This window comes from Borostomias antarcticus, assembly GCF_949987555.1.
Source record: "Borostomias antarcticus genome assembly, chromosome: 17".
NCBI lineage: Eukaryota > Metazoa > Chordata > Actinopteri > Stomiiformes > Stomiidae > Borostomias > Borostomias antarcticus.
In genome coordinates, this window is record NC_140250.1 from 660,340 (window position 1) to 677,839 (window position 17,500).

Sequence of the window (17,500 nt, forward strand, 5' to 3'; positions counted from 1 at the left end):
GCAATCCTTAAAATAACACATAGAAAACATTGAATATTCTTTATTAACTTGACCCATACTACCAGTGGTTTATTCTTGTAATGACTTGGCCTATTAAAACGCCCTGTCTATTGATGAGTATGAAACTGGAGCAAAGGCATTTTCTATCTTGGAACGGTTTAGTTATTCTTCCATAATCATAGAATTCATCTGACAGACTGTATCAAACGTACATCTGATCTGGTTCTACGGTGACATTTCATATAAAAACACTCTCCATGTTGCTTAGCTGCACAGACGAGGGATCCCTATGGGTTAGCCAATGGCGTACAGATATGCATCCATGTGTGCGTGTGCGTGCGTGCGTGCGTGTGTGTGTGTGTGTGTGTACAGTACATGATGTATTCTAAACTCACCCCTCCCCTGTGGTTAAAGCTGACATGTTGAGCTGATAAGGCGTTGTAATAGCCCCCACGCCCCCCCCACCTCAATGCCCCATCTATATTTATCAGGCAGGTATCTGGACGCCCGACAGTGAACTCTGCGGGTCCTGCTCGTTACATAACATAGCATGTCAGAGGGGATCCACAGTGATATGTCAGCCGGCTGAAAATGAAGATCTGATCCACTGAGCTGCCTGCTCAGCTCCCTACCTCCATCCTCCCTCCCTCCCTCCATCCCTCTATCCTCCCTCCCTCTCCTCCCTCTATCCTCCCTCCATCCTCCCTCCCTCCCTCCATCCCTCTATCCTCCCTCCCTCTCCTCCCTCTATCCTCCCTCCATCCTCCCTCCATCCCTCCCTCTCCTCCCTCCCTCCCTCTATCCCTCCCTCCCTCCATCCTCCCTCCCTCCCTCCATCCCTCTATCCTCCCTCCCTCTCCTCCCTCTATCCTCCCTCCATCCTCCCTCCATCCCTCCCTCTCCTCCCTCCCTCCCTCTATCCCTCCCTCCCTCCATCCTCCATCCCTCCCTCGCTCTCTCCCTCTATCCTCCCTCTCTCCCTCCTTCTCTCCTCTCTCCCTCCCTCTCTCCCTCCATCCTCCCACTCTGCCGTATTGAAGGACACGTCTTCCCTCCCTCCCTCCCTCCCTCCCTCCCTCCCTCCCTCCCTCCCTCCCTCCCTCCCTCCCTCCCTCTCTCTCTCTCTCTCCTCTCTCTCTATAGTTGTGCTCATCTTCTCTCTCTCTTCTCTCCCTCCCTCCCTCTCTCTCTCTCTCTCCTCTCTCTCTATAGTTGTGCTCATCTTCTCCCTCTCCCCCCTACCTCCCCCCCTCCCTCCCTCCATCCTCCCTCCCTCTATACTCCCTCCCTCCCTCTATCCTCCCTCCCTCCCTCCCTCCATCCCTCCCTACCTCCATCCTCCCTTCCACCCTCCCTCCCTCCCTCCATCCCTCTATCCCTCCCTCCATCCCTCTATCCTCCCTCCCTCCCTCTCCTCCCTCTATCCTACCTCCATCCTCCCTCCCTCCCTCCCTCCCTCCATCCCTCTATCCCTCCCTCCATCCCTCTATCCTCCCTCCCTCCCTCTCCTCCTCTATCCCTCCCTCCCTCCCTCCCTCCATCCTCCATCCCTCCCTCGCTCTCTCCCTCTATCCTCCCTCCCTCCCTCCTTCTCTCCTCTCTCCCTCCCTCTCTCCTTCCATCCTCCCACTCTGCCGTATTGAAGGACACGTCTTCTTTCCCTCCCTCTCTCTCTCTCCTCTCTCTCTATAGTTGTGCTCATCTTCTCTCTCTCTTCCCTCCCTCCCTCCCTCCCTCTCTCTCTCTCCTCTCTCTCTATAGTTGTGCTCATCTTCTCTCTCTCTTCTCTCCCTCCCTCCCTCTCTCTCTCTTCTCCCTCCCTCCCTCCCTCCCTCTCTCTCTCTATAGTTATGCTCTTCTTCTCTCTCGTCAGTAGGGTGACGGGAGCTGACGTGCTGGTCTGCGTTCTGACAGCCTAATTCTGGTTTCAGGTTGCAGAAAATTGAAAGATGAACCTTAATGTGGACGGAGAGGGGGGGGGGGGGGCCGGGGGGGGGGGGGGGGCGTAGCGCCAGTGTCAAGAACGCCAATTCCATGGGATTTCTTCTTTTTAAACTCCCCTCCTTCACGCGCGTGAGTGGATTAGGCCGTAAGAGCCAATCATTTTATTAGTAGGCTGCTTAACGCCGATATTAAAACTACCTAAGACCCGTGGCGCTGAAAACTAGCCTCGCTCTAAAGGGGACGGTTTTAAATATATATTTTTTAAAAGCTTCTGAAGTTCGACTCTCGACCTCTCCCTCGACAAAAGCGTTGTATCTGTCGCGGCGAGCCTGTCGCGCCACCAACGCCGTCGCCCGGGGAAATCAGAGCTTGCCAAACGGATTAGATGTCAGAGTTCTGAAAAGGCTATTTTTGATCTTTCCTCACGGCGGTCCTCGAAGTGAGACGAGATCTTGGAGGTGTCTGGGGGAAACAAAAGCTAGTGAGGGTTCGAGTAGAGACATGACGCGTTGGAGGACTTTTGTGTTTGGCTTTGCAATAAAGACACCACTCATCCCCCCCGATGTGTCTAGCCATGGACATGACCGCCAAGGGACAGAGGAACGTGGCCAGACCGCGCTTCTGAAGTGCGTGTGTGTGTGTGTGTGTGTGTGTGTGTGTGTGTGTGGTCTGTCAGAAGTGGCGGTGATCCACACTGACCAGTCCATTAGGGGCAGCTGAGAGGCCGACCCCAGATAAGACAGATCAGTCTCTGGGTTCTGACAGCTGTTAGACCCGCCGGGCTCTGGGACGTCCGGGTGGCCGAGGTGAGATGGAGACTAGTCCCTCGCCCAGCGCTGGAGGACAGACGAGATGGAGACTAGTCCCTCGCCCAGCGCTGGAGGACAGACGAGATGGAGACTAGTCCCTCGCCCAGCGCTGGAGGACAGACGAGATGGAGACTAGTCCCTCGCCCAGCGCTGGAGGACAGACGAGATGGAGACTAGTCCCTCGCCCAGCGCTGGAGGACAGACGAGATGGAGACTAGTCCCTCGCCCAGCGCTGGAGGACAGACGAGATGGAGACTAGTCCCTCGCCCAGCGCTGGAGGACAGACGAGATGGAGACTAGTCCCTCGCCCAGCCCTGGAGGACAGACGAGATGGAGACTAGTCCCTCGCCCAGCGCTGGAGGACAGACGAGATGGAGACTAGTCCCTCGCCCCGCGCTGGAGGACAGACGAGATGGAGACTAGTCCCTCGCCCAGCGCTGGAGGACAGACGAGACGGAGACTAGTCCCTCGCCCAGCGCTGGAGGACAGACGAGATGGAGACTAGTCCCTCGCCCCGCGCTGGAGGACAGACGAGATGGAGACTAGTCCCTCGCCCAGCGCTGGAGGACAGACGAGATGGAGACTAGTCCCTCGCCCAGCGCTGGAGGACAGACGAGACGGAGACTAGTCCCTCGCCCAGCGCTGGAGGACAGACGAGATGGAGACTAGTCCCTCGCCCAGCGCTGGAGGACAGATGAGATGGAGACTCGTCCCTCGCCCAGCCCTGGAGGACAGACGAGATGGAGACTAGTCCCTCTCAGCCCTGGAGGACAGACGAGATGGAGACTAGTCCCTCGCCCAGCGCTGGAGGACAGACGAGATGGAGACTAATCCCTCGCCCAGCGCTGGAGGACAGACGAGATGGAGACTAGTCCCTCTCAGCCCTGGAGGACAGACGAGGCGAGATGGAGACTAGTCCCTCGCCCAGCGCTGGAGGACAGACGAGATGGAGACTAGTCCCTCGCCCAGCCCTGGAGGACAGACGAGATGGAGACTAGTCCCTCTCAGCCCTGGAGGACAGACGAGATGGAGACTAGTCCCTCGCCCAGCCCTGGAGGACAGACGAGACGAGATGGAGACTAGTCCCTCGCCCAGCGCTGGAGGACAGACGAGATGGAGACTAGTCCCTCGCCCAGCCCTGGAGGACAGACGAGATGGAGACTAGTCCCTCGCCCAGCGCTGGAGGACAGACGAGATGGAGACTAGTCCCTCGCCCAGCGCTGGAGGACAGACGAGATGGAGACTAGTCCCTCGCCCAGCGCTGGAGGACAGACGAGGCGAGATGGAGACTAGTCCCTCGCCCAGCGCTGGAGGACAGACGAGGCGAGATGGAGACTAGTCCCTCGCCCAGCCCTGGAGGACAGACGAGATGGAGACTAGTCCCTCGCCCAGCGCTGGAGGACAGACGAGATGGAGACTAGTCCCTCGCCCAGCCCTGGAGGACAGACGAGATGGAGACTAGTCCCTCGCCCAGCGCTGGAGGACAGACGAGATGGAGACTAGTCCCTCGCCCAGCCCTGGAGGACAGACGAGATGGAGACTAGTCCCTCGCCCAGCGCTGGAGGACAGACGAGATGGAGACTAGTCCCTCGCCCAGCCCTGGAGGACAGACGAGATGGAGACTAGTCCCTCGCCCAGCGCTGGAGGACAGACGAGATGGAGACTAGTCCCTCGCCCAGCGCTGGAGGACAGACGAGATTGAGACTAGTCCCTCGCCCAGCGCTGGAGGACAGACGAGATGGAGACTAGTCCCTCGCCCAGCGCTGGAGGACAGACGCATATTGATTTCCTGTGTTTTATATATATGAGATGTCTAATGGAGCCAGTCCCTCTGACGCCTGTGTTGAGTGAACAGTAGTGCATCGGGGGCAGGGAAGCCAAAAAATCTGTTAAGTGGAAAATTGAATAACTCCTAAGTTGTATATTCCGTCATGTAGCACTCAGGGCAAGACTTTCCGGGTACTGGAGGTTCAGAGGGAACAGTATGTTAAGATCGTAGGCTGTGAATTAGCGTTCAGTCTCTTCCTAACACGGGGTTAGTGTAATAATAATAATAATAATAATAATAATAATAATGATAATAATAATAATAATAATAATAATAATAATATTATTATTAGTTATATTAATAATAATAATAATAATAATAATAATATTATTATTATTAGTAATATTAATAATAATAATAATAATAATAATAATGATAATAATGATGATAATTATAATAATACTACTACTACTACTACTACTACTACTACTACTAATAATAATAATAATAATAATAATAATAATAATAATAATAATAATAATAATAAATAATACATACCTTTCAGGTCACTCAAGGTCACCTTACAGGGTAAAAAAGACAATAAAATAGACAATATAAAAAAAAAAGGTGCAGTTTTGATTAGCATTTCTCATATACGGGTGTCGTTCTTGCACATGTGTGTATACTGCCCGTTTCCATAGCGCCCGGCTACATCCTCCGCTCTCATCGAGCGCATCTGGCAGACCCGTCATGTCAGGTTGCCGTGGAGACGGAAGATGTCCGGCGGATTAAAACGAGCGTATTCACTCAGGAGGCGTCAGCGTGTCCGACCAATCGCTGACAGGCATGTGTGTTGGAGCAATACATCCTGATGATGAGTCGGGGCGGGTTGTCCCATTACACGCGCTGGACGGGTCGTCCCATTACACACGCTGGACGGGGGAGCCCAAACATGTAGAGCACCTGTTAGGAAGACTGGCTAAATATACCAACCCAGCCCCCCCCCCCAACCCCCCCCCCCCCCACCCTCCACCGCTGGCTGCCGTGAGCCACTGGGGCAGCCCGGCCATTAATCAGTCCGGAGACAATGTCCATCTGTCGGCCAGGCGAGCGCCCAACGCCAAGCCCGCGAGGCGTTGGCAAGGCCACCGGCGTTGCGTTGAGCCCTATTACTACCGGTCGTCTCGGCGATGCTGGGGAGTTGAGAGAGGGGGGGGGGGGGGGCGTTCTGCCTGTCGTGTTTTGGCCGCTCGCTAACGCTACGCTAGGTGCGTGATACCGATAACTAAACCGACTAAGCGAGACTGAACAAGCTGGTGAGGAAGGCCAGCTCTGTGGTGGGGGGGGGGGGGGGGGGGGGGGGGACAGCCTGGAGGAGGGGGGGATGAGGAGGACGGGGGACAAGCTGCTGTCCATCATGGAGACCCCCTCTCACCCCCTCTTTGAAGAGCTGAGCCAGAGGAGGAGCTGCTTCAGCCACAGGGTGATCCTGCCTAAAATGAAGACTGACAGGTTTGGCAACTCCTTTGTCCCAGCAGCCATTAAATGCTTTAACAAGTGCCATCAACTTGCACTTTGCTCATATTGAGGCATGTATAGTTATGTTTATATTTATGGATCTATATTGAGGGATGTTTGATTGAGTATATGTTTATATTTATGGATCTATATTGAAGGATCTATGGATCGGAGTGTGTTTTTTGTTTTTTTTTAACTTGATGTAGGTTTGAGTGCCTCCCAAATCTCCTCCATCGTGACCTGTTTTGAGGTGTACGTCAATAGTTCTGCTTCTCAAGCGCAGGGTGCTCCTCAGATTGTCCTCTCTGTCCTCTCTGTCCTCAGACTGTCCTCTCTGTCCTCTCTGTCCTCAGACTGTCCTCTGTCCTCTCTGTCCTCTCTGTCCTCTCTGTCCTCAGACTGTCCTCTCTGTCCTCTCTGTCCTCTCTGTCCTCTCTGTCCTCAGACTGTCCTCTCTGTCCTCTCTGTCCTCTCTGTCCTCTCTGTCCTCTCTGTCCTCAGACTGTCCTCTCTGTCCTCTCTGTCCTCTCTGTCCTCAGACTGTCCTCTCTGTCCTCAGACTGTCCTCCCTGTCCTAAGACTGTCCTCTCTGTCCTCTCTGTCCTCTCTGTCCTCTCTGTCCTCTCTGTCCTCAGACTGTCCTCTCTGTCCTAAGACTGTCCTCTCTGTCCTCTCTGTCCTCTCTGTCCTCTCTGTCCTCTCTGTCCTCAGACTGTCCTCTCTGTCCTCCCTGTCCTCTCTGTCCTCTCTGTCCTCAGACTGTCCTCTCTGTCCTCTCTGTCCTCTCTGTCCTCTCTGTCCTCTCTGTCCTCAGACTGTCCTCTCTGTCCTCTCTGTCCTCTCTGTCCTCTCTGTCCTCTCTGTCCTCTCTGTCCTCTCTGTCCTCAGACTGTCCTCTCTGTCCTCTCTGTCCTCTCTGTCCTCAGACTGTCCTCTCTGTCCTCAGACTGTCCTCTCTGTCCTCTCTGTCCTCTCTGTCCTCAGACTGTCCTCTCTGTCCTCTCTGTCCCTGGTGTTGTGGGTCCATCCTTCCTTGTCTTCTGGCCCTTCCAGGTTTAGTTGTAGTACTGTATTTGAGTGGCGCTGGAGGACCTCTTGCGCTTGACACATGCATGACAGCGCGGGCGCCGCCCGAATACACTGACTGACAGCATAGAGGGAGGTGCAGTGCAGGGAAGATGGATGTGTGTGTGTGTGTGTGTGTGTGTGTGTGTGTGTGTAGGTGTGTGTAGGTGTGTTTTTCTGTGTGTAGGTGTGTGTGGGTGTATGTGTGTGTGTGTGTGTGGGTGTATGTGTGTGTGTGTGTGTGTGTGAGTAGGTGTGTTTTTCTGTGTGTAGGTGTGTGTGGGTGTATGTGTGTGTGTGTGTGTGTGTGAGTAGGTGTGTGTAGGTGTGTTTTTCTGTGTATGTGTGTGTGTGTGTGTGTGTGTGTGTGTGTGTAGGTGTGTGTAGGTGTGTTCTTCTGTGTGTAGGTGTGTGTGTGTGTGTGTGTGTGTGTGTAGGTGTGTGTGTGTGTGTGTGTGTGTGTGTGTGTGTGTGTGTGTGTGTGTGTGTGTGTGTGTGAGAGAGAGAGAGCTAGCGGGAGATTGGCCAGTGGCCACATGTGTGCAGAATTTAAAGGTCAGGGTGATAGAGAGGAATTAGCCATTGAGTCAGAATAACAGTGCTACTGTACCACATACAGTATGGAGAGAGGTCTGAGTGCTTGTATGTGTGTGTCAGTGTGTGTGTGTGTGTGTGTGTGTGTGTCAGTGTGTGTGTGTGTGTCAGTGTGTGTGTGTGTGTGTGTGTGTGTGTGTGTGTGTGTGTGTGTCTGGTGTGCACATGGATTGTCTTGTTTAAAGTCACACTGAAATTAAAAAAGCATTCTGTCCCATTTTGGTTCACATAATTGGTCATAGTGTTCACCTATTCAACGATGTATGCCCCAAAAAATTACAAAATTCTACTTTTGTTGTAATCTTATATCAAAGTATATAATTTCTTACTTCCTGGAAAACGGTAGGTCACGTGCAATGATGACAACAGGTACCTTAGATTTTAGGCCAATAATCTCACGACATCCACCCGGCAATCAACGCTATCCTTCTATCGAATCTGTCTAAAGTTCTTAAAACCCGTCCACTTGTCAATGTTCCAATCAAATTCCTCTAAACGCATGTCCCACCCTCATGGCTTGTTTGCGTCGGAAATACGTCAAACTACGGAAGTTAGATGATCTCAAACGTCCGTTTCTGTGCGACTTTAACTGGGGAAGACGGCACAGAAGATCATGGGTGTGGAGCTCCCAGCCATCGAGGATCTCTACAACCAACGCTGCTGCAGGAAGAACATCTCCATCACAAAACACACCAACCACCCCCACTACCATCTGTTCACACCATCTCACCAGAGAGAGGGAAGATCGAGCATCAGGACCTTCTGCTCTCACCATCTCACCAGAGAGAGGGAAGATGGCCGAGCATCAGGACCTCCTGCTCTCATCATCTCACCAGAGAGAGGGAAGATGGCCGAGCATCAGGACCTCCTGCTCTCATCATCTCACCAGAGAGAGGGAAGATCGAGCATCAGGACCTCCTGCTCTCACCATCTCACCAGAGAGAGGGAAGATCGAGCATCAGGACCTCCTGCTCTCACCATCTCACCAGAGAGAGGGAAGATGGCTGAGCATCAGGACCACCCAGGAGAGGTTCCACAACAGCTTCTTTCCTTTTTTTGTGATAATTTTTTTAATGAATTTCATAGACAAATAAAAACATAAAAACATAAATACACAAAACATCTACACATATACACACACACACACACAAAAACAACAATAAACAATAACAGCTTCTTTCCTGACGCGGTCCGCAAGCTCAAAAGACAACAGCTGCAGTCGACTGATGACAGTAGACTGCAGAAGACACCTCTTGGACGGATGATCAGATGGGATGAGAGGATGGGATGAGGGGATGGGATGAGGGTGATACTGGTACGGATAGTAAATTGCCAGTTTGGGGACCTTTAAATATCTCGCTGCTACTGTAGGACTGGGATAAGGAACTAGTTACTACTGATCCGATCCTGCAAGGCAAAGTGATGACAATAATTCCAATGTACATGTAATTGTTCCACATAAATAAACTTCTATTCTAAGTGTATGCATTTAATTACAAGTTACAGTATCCAACCACCCACATCTTCCAGTGGAGGTCACGTTCGAAGGTCAGACCTTCCCAAATGGGATCTGGATCTGGGTGCCTGTTCTGACCCTCTGGTTGTTGTTTACAGGATCTGTAAACAGATCCCGCCGGGTCCGACACCCCCTCCCTCAAGAGATAAACAAACGCAGCCGGGCCCAAAAACCCCCTTTTAATAGATGCACTTCGGAACAGCCCGTATTTAAAACACCAGATTTGAATCTCCTCAGATATTCTTAATGTATTTACTTAACTTATACAGAAAAGTAAATTATTAATGATAGTATACCTGTACATGTCTCTTTTTTTTGAACCTGTGACTGTGATTTCGAAAGGAGAAGAGCAAAAACAGGCTATTCTCTCAGGGGCGATGTTTTATGCATGTGGGGGGAATTAGCATTCGCGCCCACTCGCTTCTAATAAGCGTTCCACATCTGAAGCTGTGAGCTACGCGCTCTCTCTCTCTACTAGCGCTCTCTCTCTCTACACCTGAATCCTGTACCTGTGTGGGCGGCGAGGGGGGGGGGGGCAGAGGTGGCTGGGATTGGATAGGAGGGGGGGGGGGGGGGCTGTGAGGGGGGGGGGGGGTGGAGGGGGGGGGGGGTGGAGGGGTGAAGAGCATCCTGCTGTCGATACGGCGCCGGACTTTTACAAACCGCCTCTCCGCTCCTACCCGCCTCCCACGCTTAAAAATACGATACGTGCCGACACGTGGCGGCTGCGTTTCCCAGCTGCCCCGGCGGCGCCCGGGGGGTGAAAGCTCGCCGTCCCTCCCCAGGCTTGGTGAATGTCAAGAGGTGGGCGCCTCTCCTTCCAGCCCGGCCTCCTGTTTAATTAGAGAATGCTTATCATCGCCGCGAGCCACTCTGCTACCGGGTGACAACGCCCCGGTGTTGCAAAATTAATTATAGCGCTAATGTGTGCTCTCTGCATGTGGAATGGCTGAGTCCCCCCCTCCAAACAGCTCATTAATCTCCAGACAGACGCTCCAGGGCTACGGCAGGTGAAGTGGTCCTGGGTTTCTATACACAATACCTGGCCGGACTCACCTTTACTCTCGCGCCCAAGGAGAACGCCAGTGCCGGGATGAACTATCCTCTCTCTCTCTCTCTCCCTCCTTCTCTCCCTCTCTCTCTTTCTCCCTCCCTCTCTGTCTCTCACCCTCCCTCTCTCTCTTTCTCTCTCTCCCTCCCTCTCTCTTTCTCTCTCTATCTCTCCCTCTCTCTTTCTCTCTCTCTCTCTAGCACTTGTCTTCTTTGGCTCATAATTATACACACCTACACATCTAAACACACACACACACAAGTGGAGCACGGAAATGCAAAGTGTGAAAAAGGCCTGAATTCATTACCTTAAGGAGGCAAAAATGAGACTGAGAGATAATAAAAACAATGACAAGTTGCAAGTTGGTCAGAGCTGAAGTTCGGTCTGTGGAAATGTTCGGTGTAAAACAACCTCCTTCATCATCTAAAGCAAAGTCACCCCCAAACCGAAGCCATTTTTCTGGGATTCTAAATGATGCTCCCCTTAAGTGAGAAGTATCGCTAGCTTCCTCCACACGGCATAAGCTGAAGTTATAACAGTTACGGTGGCCTGGAACTACATGAAGATCTAGCTGCATTACGCACTGGCCTGAAATACAAGCACTGATGTATTAGCAATGGGAATTTCACAGATTATTAAAGAACAAAAAATGACCTCATTATCATAGAGAACAAAGTCACCCTAAAAGTCCTTTATATAAAAATAATTTTAAAAATAAATCGGACAGTGGGTTGCTTTGGTGCTCCTCATTAAACGGTCCTCTGAGGCAAGGGATACAAAGACAGAAGGACTTTTAACTGTGGTTCCCACTCACGGTCCGGGTGGTTAGGAATACACACGGCCAGTCGTGCTGGGGGACCGTTAAGTCCTACGCACACTGCATATCCCAAAGTCAATAACAGAACTCCCCCCCCCCCCACACAGTTAGACATGAGTTGAAACTTCTTCCTCCGTCAAAAAACCCCCCAACAAACTGAAACATCGACCTCCTTTGGTGTCAAACTCTATAACTTAGCGTCGTTACATGAAAGGATATTTTTGGCTTTGCTGTTTTCGACAATCCTCCTCTTCTTTCCTCATCCAGGCTCTTTTTAACTAAAGGAACATTGTATTCCAGTGACCCAATTTCAGTTAAGTCCCGCTTTCGGAAACGCCGTACTACCGTTGACAAATGCCCGCGCCAAGCGGTGGTTTGTGTATGAGCCCCGGCGTGTACTAGCGAGCCTGCTGCGGGGGTGGTCAGACAATAGCCCTCTTCTTGGCAGTGTCTGTCCCCCCCCGTACCAATACCCCACCGAGGAGGGTGCAATCAGCTCGTTACTGACGCTAACTCCGCTGCTGCTGCCGGCTTTGTGAGGCCGTGCTGAACAATGATGGCGGCTTCTCCTCTGTTCAACGCCGATAAGTCTAGGCCTGGCTCTGTGGTAGCATCTGTCGCCTTGGCGTTTGTTTACAATTGCATTACAAACAAAAACAACAACCCTGCAATGCTGCAGATCACGGCAGGCCTAATGCTATCTTTCAAACAACCTTCACTCTTTTGCAAGATACCACGCATGCTCGAACGTCGGAGATTATCATTTTTTTTCTTCTTTTAAAGCTGTTTGGAATTTGTTCATGGAACTCCAGTAAGCGTCCTATCTGTTTACTCATTAGCATCCTCATTTTCCGAAGCTTCTTATCTTAATCGCCTCAAATCCGTTTATCTGCACGGATCTGGCGACAGTGTATCAACATGGCAGCTCTCTCAGGCGTCGTGGGGTTCTCATTCTGCCACCGCTCGCTCGGCGTCTCCGTCGTGCGCTGGGGGTCTCAGTCTCCCTATCTTGTATCACACCACGCTCATATCTCTCTGCCTATCACCTCCCTCTCTCTTCAGAGAACGGAACGGAAAGCCAAATGCGTAGGAAGGCGGAATGCAATCTTTCAGTAATTATCCTTCATTACAGTTGTGTTGTGGTGCCATGCTGGGATGACGTGTGTGAGGAATGTGTGAGGCTCAGTCCCTTTAATTGCTTCGCCTTTGCTCAAGTAAATAAGTCTCGGGGAAGTTTCAACAAGTCGGCTTACTCGCACTTTCCAAGTATCGACGTCGTCGTGGGATGGACTTACCCAGACCGGCGTGGATGAGGATTAATCGCCTCCGGACCGGCGTCGGACGCTTCCGCTCATCGATGCGCAGATGGGGCTTGGTATCCTGTGTGGCGTGCGAGTGTGGCGGCGAGGAACAAACCGCAGACCGCGTCAACCAGGACTGTCCGGTATACCGGACACCCAACGGAATGCGTGGCCTGACGGTTGTGGATGACGAAACGGTGACATGGCTCCTGGAGGTGTGCCCGGATATATCGCCCGGGTGACCCCTCACCCAGGCTCGGGGTGGTAAAAGGATAGCCCCTCGGCCCCGAGCCTGGGGGGCAGTGAAACATCGAAACCCAAACGCAGAAGAAGAAGAACGTCATTGTACGCAACAGAGCTGCGCCTCGCGTGTCCTGTGTGGATCGTCCAATCAGGCTGGCCCGAGGCCTTCCGTCTCGAGGGATGAACATGAGACGCCAGTCACCGCGCGGCACATGGTGAGCCATGTGTTCATCCTCCTCCTCCTCCTCCTCCTCCTCCTCCTCTTCCCAAACATGGTAGACGGCGCTGTGGGCTTCTCTGCGTATCCTCCACAAACACCTCTGTTGACGCACCCCCCCCCCGCCCCCCCCAAGGTAACGAGCTGGTTCTCGGTACAGATGCTGTCTTCCTGGTACACCGGACCGTCTAACCCACTTTCCGCTCTATTCATGGACCCTGCTCTGCCTCCAGATTTATTGGAGGTAATGGTCGGGGCGATTGACTGACAAGCGAGGAGGAGGGGGGTGGTTAGGGGGGGGTAGGTGGGAAGAGTAGGGGGGTGGTTAGGGGGGGGGTAGGTAGGAGGAGGATGGGGGTGGTTAGGGGGTGGTTGGGGGGGGGGAAGGTGGGAGGAGGAGGCGGGTGGTTAGGGGGGGGTTAGGGGGGGGGGTAGGTGGGAGGAGGAGGCGGCAGAACCTCAGGCTGCTCTGGGTGGGTCAGACAGACGAGAGAAGACGAGAGGGCAAAAAGGGCAGGTGCCCAGGGCCCAGGAGCCAATAAGAGCCTTTGGCCTTCAAAAAAAAAATAAAAAAAAAATAAAATAATAATAGTTGTATGATTAGGCAAGTGTTTGAATGTTTTGTAAATTATCCAGTTCTGCGAGCCCTTAATGTTGTATGTAGGAGTGAATTAATCGCCTCCGGTGCATGCTGGGTAATACATGCTGCTCACATTCCTTCGCCATCATCATTCAGTGAGGTTTCCACGAGCGACTTCCGAGCGCTCGTTCTCCAAACTAAAACGGCTTCACAACAGGATCGGACGTATTATCCGTCACGAATGACCCGGGGGAAACAAGATGGACGCAAGGCGAGTAGGTCTGCTTGATGGTGAGTAGGCCCTTGATGGTGAGTAGGCCCTCTTGATGGTGAGTAGGCCCTCTTGATAGTGAGTAGGCCCTTGATAGTGAGTAGGCCCTTGATAGTGAGTAGACCCTTGATGGTGAGTAGGCCCTTGATAGTGAGTAGGCCCTTGATAGTGAGTAGGCCCTTGATAGTGAGTAGGCCCTTGATAGTGAGTAGGTCTGCTTGATGGACGGACTGACGCCACGCCGTACCTGTTAGCGATAGGGCAATGTCTCTCAGCATTGGTATTGATACATGATCTGTGAGAGATGCAGAAAACGTTGCACACACTGTAAACATAAAACATTGCTCATTTATCAGAGTACACTGAACACACGTTTAAGTCGGAACATCTGCAACACCCTTTTCACCTTCTCCTATAGATTGAGTTCATTTTGAGATTGAGTTCATGCCTCAAACATCTACACGCAATAGCCAATAATGACAAAGTGAAAACAGGTTTTTAGAAAGTATGCAGTTTTATTTTACTGACAAGAATAGGTTATTTAGGGGTTACGTATCTGTACACACCCTTAGCCTAATACTGGGTTGATGCACCTTTGGCAACGATTATAGATTCAAGGCTTCAAGGAAAGTTCAGAGGTCGGCACGCTTGTTTGTGTAGATTTTTGCTCATTCCTCTTGGCACATCCTTGCAAGCTGGGTCAGGTTGGATGGGGAGAGTTGGTACTCAGCCATTTTCAGCTCTCTCCACAGATGTTCAATTGGATTGGGGTCTGGGCTCTGGCTGGGTCACTCAAGGACATTCTCAGACTTTCTCTGAAGCCACTCCTTTGTTCTCTTGGCTGTGTTCTTCAGGTCGTCATGTTGGAAGGTAAACTTTCCCCCCAGTCTGAGGTCCAGAGTACTCTGGAGAAGGTTTTCTTCAAGGATCTCCGTGTACTTCGGTGCATCCATCTTTCAGGAGAACATGAGGTGTTTGTTTGGCAGGCGAGCTCAGGACCTGGTCAAGAACGCGGGCGGAGAACTGAAGATGTTCCCTGTTCTGAACCTCTCCTGACCGGCGGCTAGGAGGACGAGCAGAACCTGATGTTCTCCAGCTGAACTGTTTTGACCTGTTCCTGGATACTGTTTCCCTATGAATGACGTCAACCAGGGAAACAGAGAGAGAGAGAGAGAGGGGGGGGGAGGGAGAGAGAGAGAGAGAGAGAGACAGAGAGGGGGGAGAGGGAGTGAGAGAGAGAGAGAGAGAGAGAGAGAGAGGGAGAGAGAGAGAGAGAGAGGGAGAGAGAGAGGGGGAGAGGGAGTGAGAGAGAGAGAGAGAGAGAGAGAGGAGGGAGGGAGTGAGAGAGAGAGAGAGGGGGGAGAGGGAGTGAGAGAGAGAGAGGGGAGGGGAGGGAAAGAGTGAGAGAGAGAGAAAGAGACAGAGAGAGGGGGAGAGGGAGTGAGAGAGAGAGGGGAGGGAGGGAGTGAGAGAGAGAGGGGGGGGAGAGATAGAGAGAGAGGGGGGGGTGAGTGAGAGAGAGAGAGAGAGAGAGACAGAGAGAGAGAGAGACCGAGAGAGAGAGAGAGGGGGAGAGGGAGTGAGAGAGAGAGAGAGAGAGAGAGGAGGGAGGGAGTGAGAGAGAGAGAGAGGGGGAGAGGGAGTGAGAGAGAGAGAGGGGAGGGGAGGGAGAGAGTGAGAGAGAGAGAAAGAGACAGAGAGAGGGGGAGAGGGAGTGAGAGAGAGAGGGGAGGGAGGGAGTGAGAGAGAGAGGGGGGGAGAGATAGAGAGAGAGGGGGGGGGTGAGTGAGAGAGAGAGAAAGAGGGAGGGAGGGAGGGAGGGGGGGGGGGGGTGAGTGAGAGAGAGAGACAGAGGGAGGGAGGGGGGGAGAGAGAGATAGAGAGAGAGGGGGGGGATGAGTGAGAGAGAGAGAAAGAGGGAGGGAGGGGGGGGAGAGAGAGATAGAGAGAGAGGGGGGGGATGAGTGAGAGAGAGAGAAAGAGGGAGGGAGGGAGAGAGTGAGAGAGGGGAGGGGGGAGAGAGATAGAGAGGGGGGGGGGGGGTTAGTGAGAGAGAGAGAAAGAGGGAGGGAGGGAGGGAGAGAGAGTATAGTTCCAGTAAGTCAACTCATACTGTATTCTCCGCACCCATAGGACCGTTACAGATCAGATCGTAATGGGAAAATGAGATAAAGGTCAAGGAAAAGTGAAATGTTTGCTCCAGCGGTTTAATACATGTGTTCGTGTGTCAGTGCACCTCATGGGGAGGAGGAGTCTGGTCTTTAGTGTTGGTCCCTACGGGAACAGCGTCAGTTCTAATACTGTGATACACAAGTCATTACCTTAAGTGTCTCACCTCCAAATCAAGTGTCTCACCTTCAAATCATATTTACATTCAAATAAAGGGATGTTGCTTTCAGGGCTGTCGTGTACCGGGAATATGTTGCTATACACCTATCTGACCTACTAAGCCTGGTGTTTGCCTCGTGTGTGTGTGTGTGTGCGTGCGTGTTGTGTGTGTGTGTGTGTGCGCGTGTGTGTGTGTGAGTACAGGCCCTGCCCGTTTGCGTCATGGCTTGCGCTCGACCTTGTCCAAGGTTAATCTGTCGCTCTTGTGTATTTGCATCCGTTCTTATCTGCTTCTGCCTCAGCTGACCGGCCGTCTGTCCAGCCGGCCCGTCGCTCACAAGTTAATCGTCTTTGTACATTATAAATGAGCCTCTAAGCAAGCCGACACACACACACACACACACACACACACTCCTGATGACATCACTATCCCTCCAGTGTGCCCTGCGATCCCCACCGCCCCACCTGCAATCAGCGCGTTGGGAAGTGCGGTACCCGTGCTGAACGCTGTCAAACGTGGCCCAGGGCCAAACTATTATTCTGCGCCGAGCTGCGCATACTAATCACACGCTCTGCTTCCTATTGGTACACAGGAGCGCTGTTTACGCCGTGCAAAGTGTTATGTTTATGCGCGTGCTGGTGTTGTGAATGAAATTCAAGTCTCACCAAAGTGTTCTGTTTTCCTACTTGACTGTTGTTCTAACTTTGTAGTTCGTTCTCACAGATCAGTCTGTTAAAACTACAAATTCTTCCTGTGTGACATCACTTCCCTGTCCTCTTCATCCTGAAACTATGTCACTTCCTTTTTCACTGTATAACCTATCGACCTCGTCCACATCTGACTCACTCAGCCCGGATTCACTTCCTGTGCTAGAGTCCGACTCGCAGAATCGTAATAGAATAAAACTATTGTCTTTGTTTAAAACCAGCTTGACCGACCACTCAGCGTGTTCTTTGAAATCTAAACTAAACCAAGTAAGGTTTTTCCTTTACAGTGTACGGTGAGAGGATGCGTTCATATGAACTAGCCCGCTAGGCTGTCGTTACCTCGAGCTCCGTGTCATGGGTTCGAGGGCTGAGCATGGATGATCCAGGTTGCATATCGTCACCTTCTTCAAATAAGGGCCTCAGTTATATTTTTCAAGTCAAGTTTTTTCAAAAAACACAAACAAAATAAAATGTTTAAGTCGGCATGTAGGCATACAGTAGGTATAAATAAATACAGTAAAAAAAAAAGGTAATTATACTAATGGGGTTGGAACAGTGTGATCTTTTCAATTGAGGATGTTGTCAATTTTAGCAGAGGTGGCCGGTATCATGAAGAGAAGACTCAGGCAAACACAATGTTATTCTCCAAAAATGACTTTATTTCGCCCATTATTTTAAGAAGGTGACAATATGGTACGACTCTACACATTCAAACTTCAACTTTGACCTGGACGTGAGCCAGGCTTCAACTTTGACCTGGAAGTGAGCCA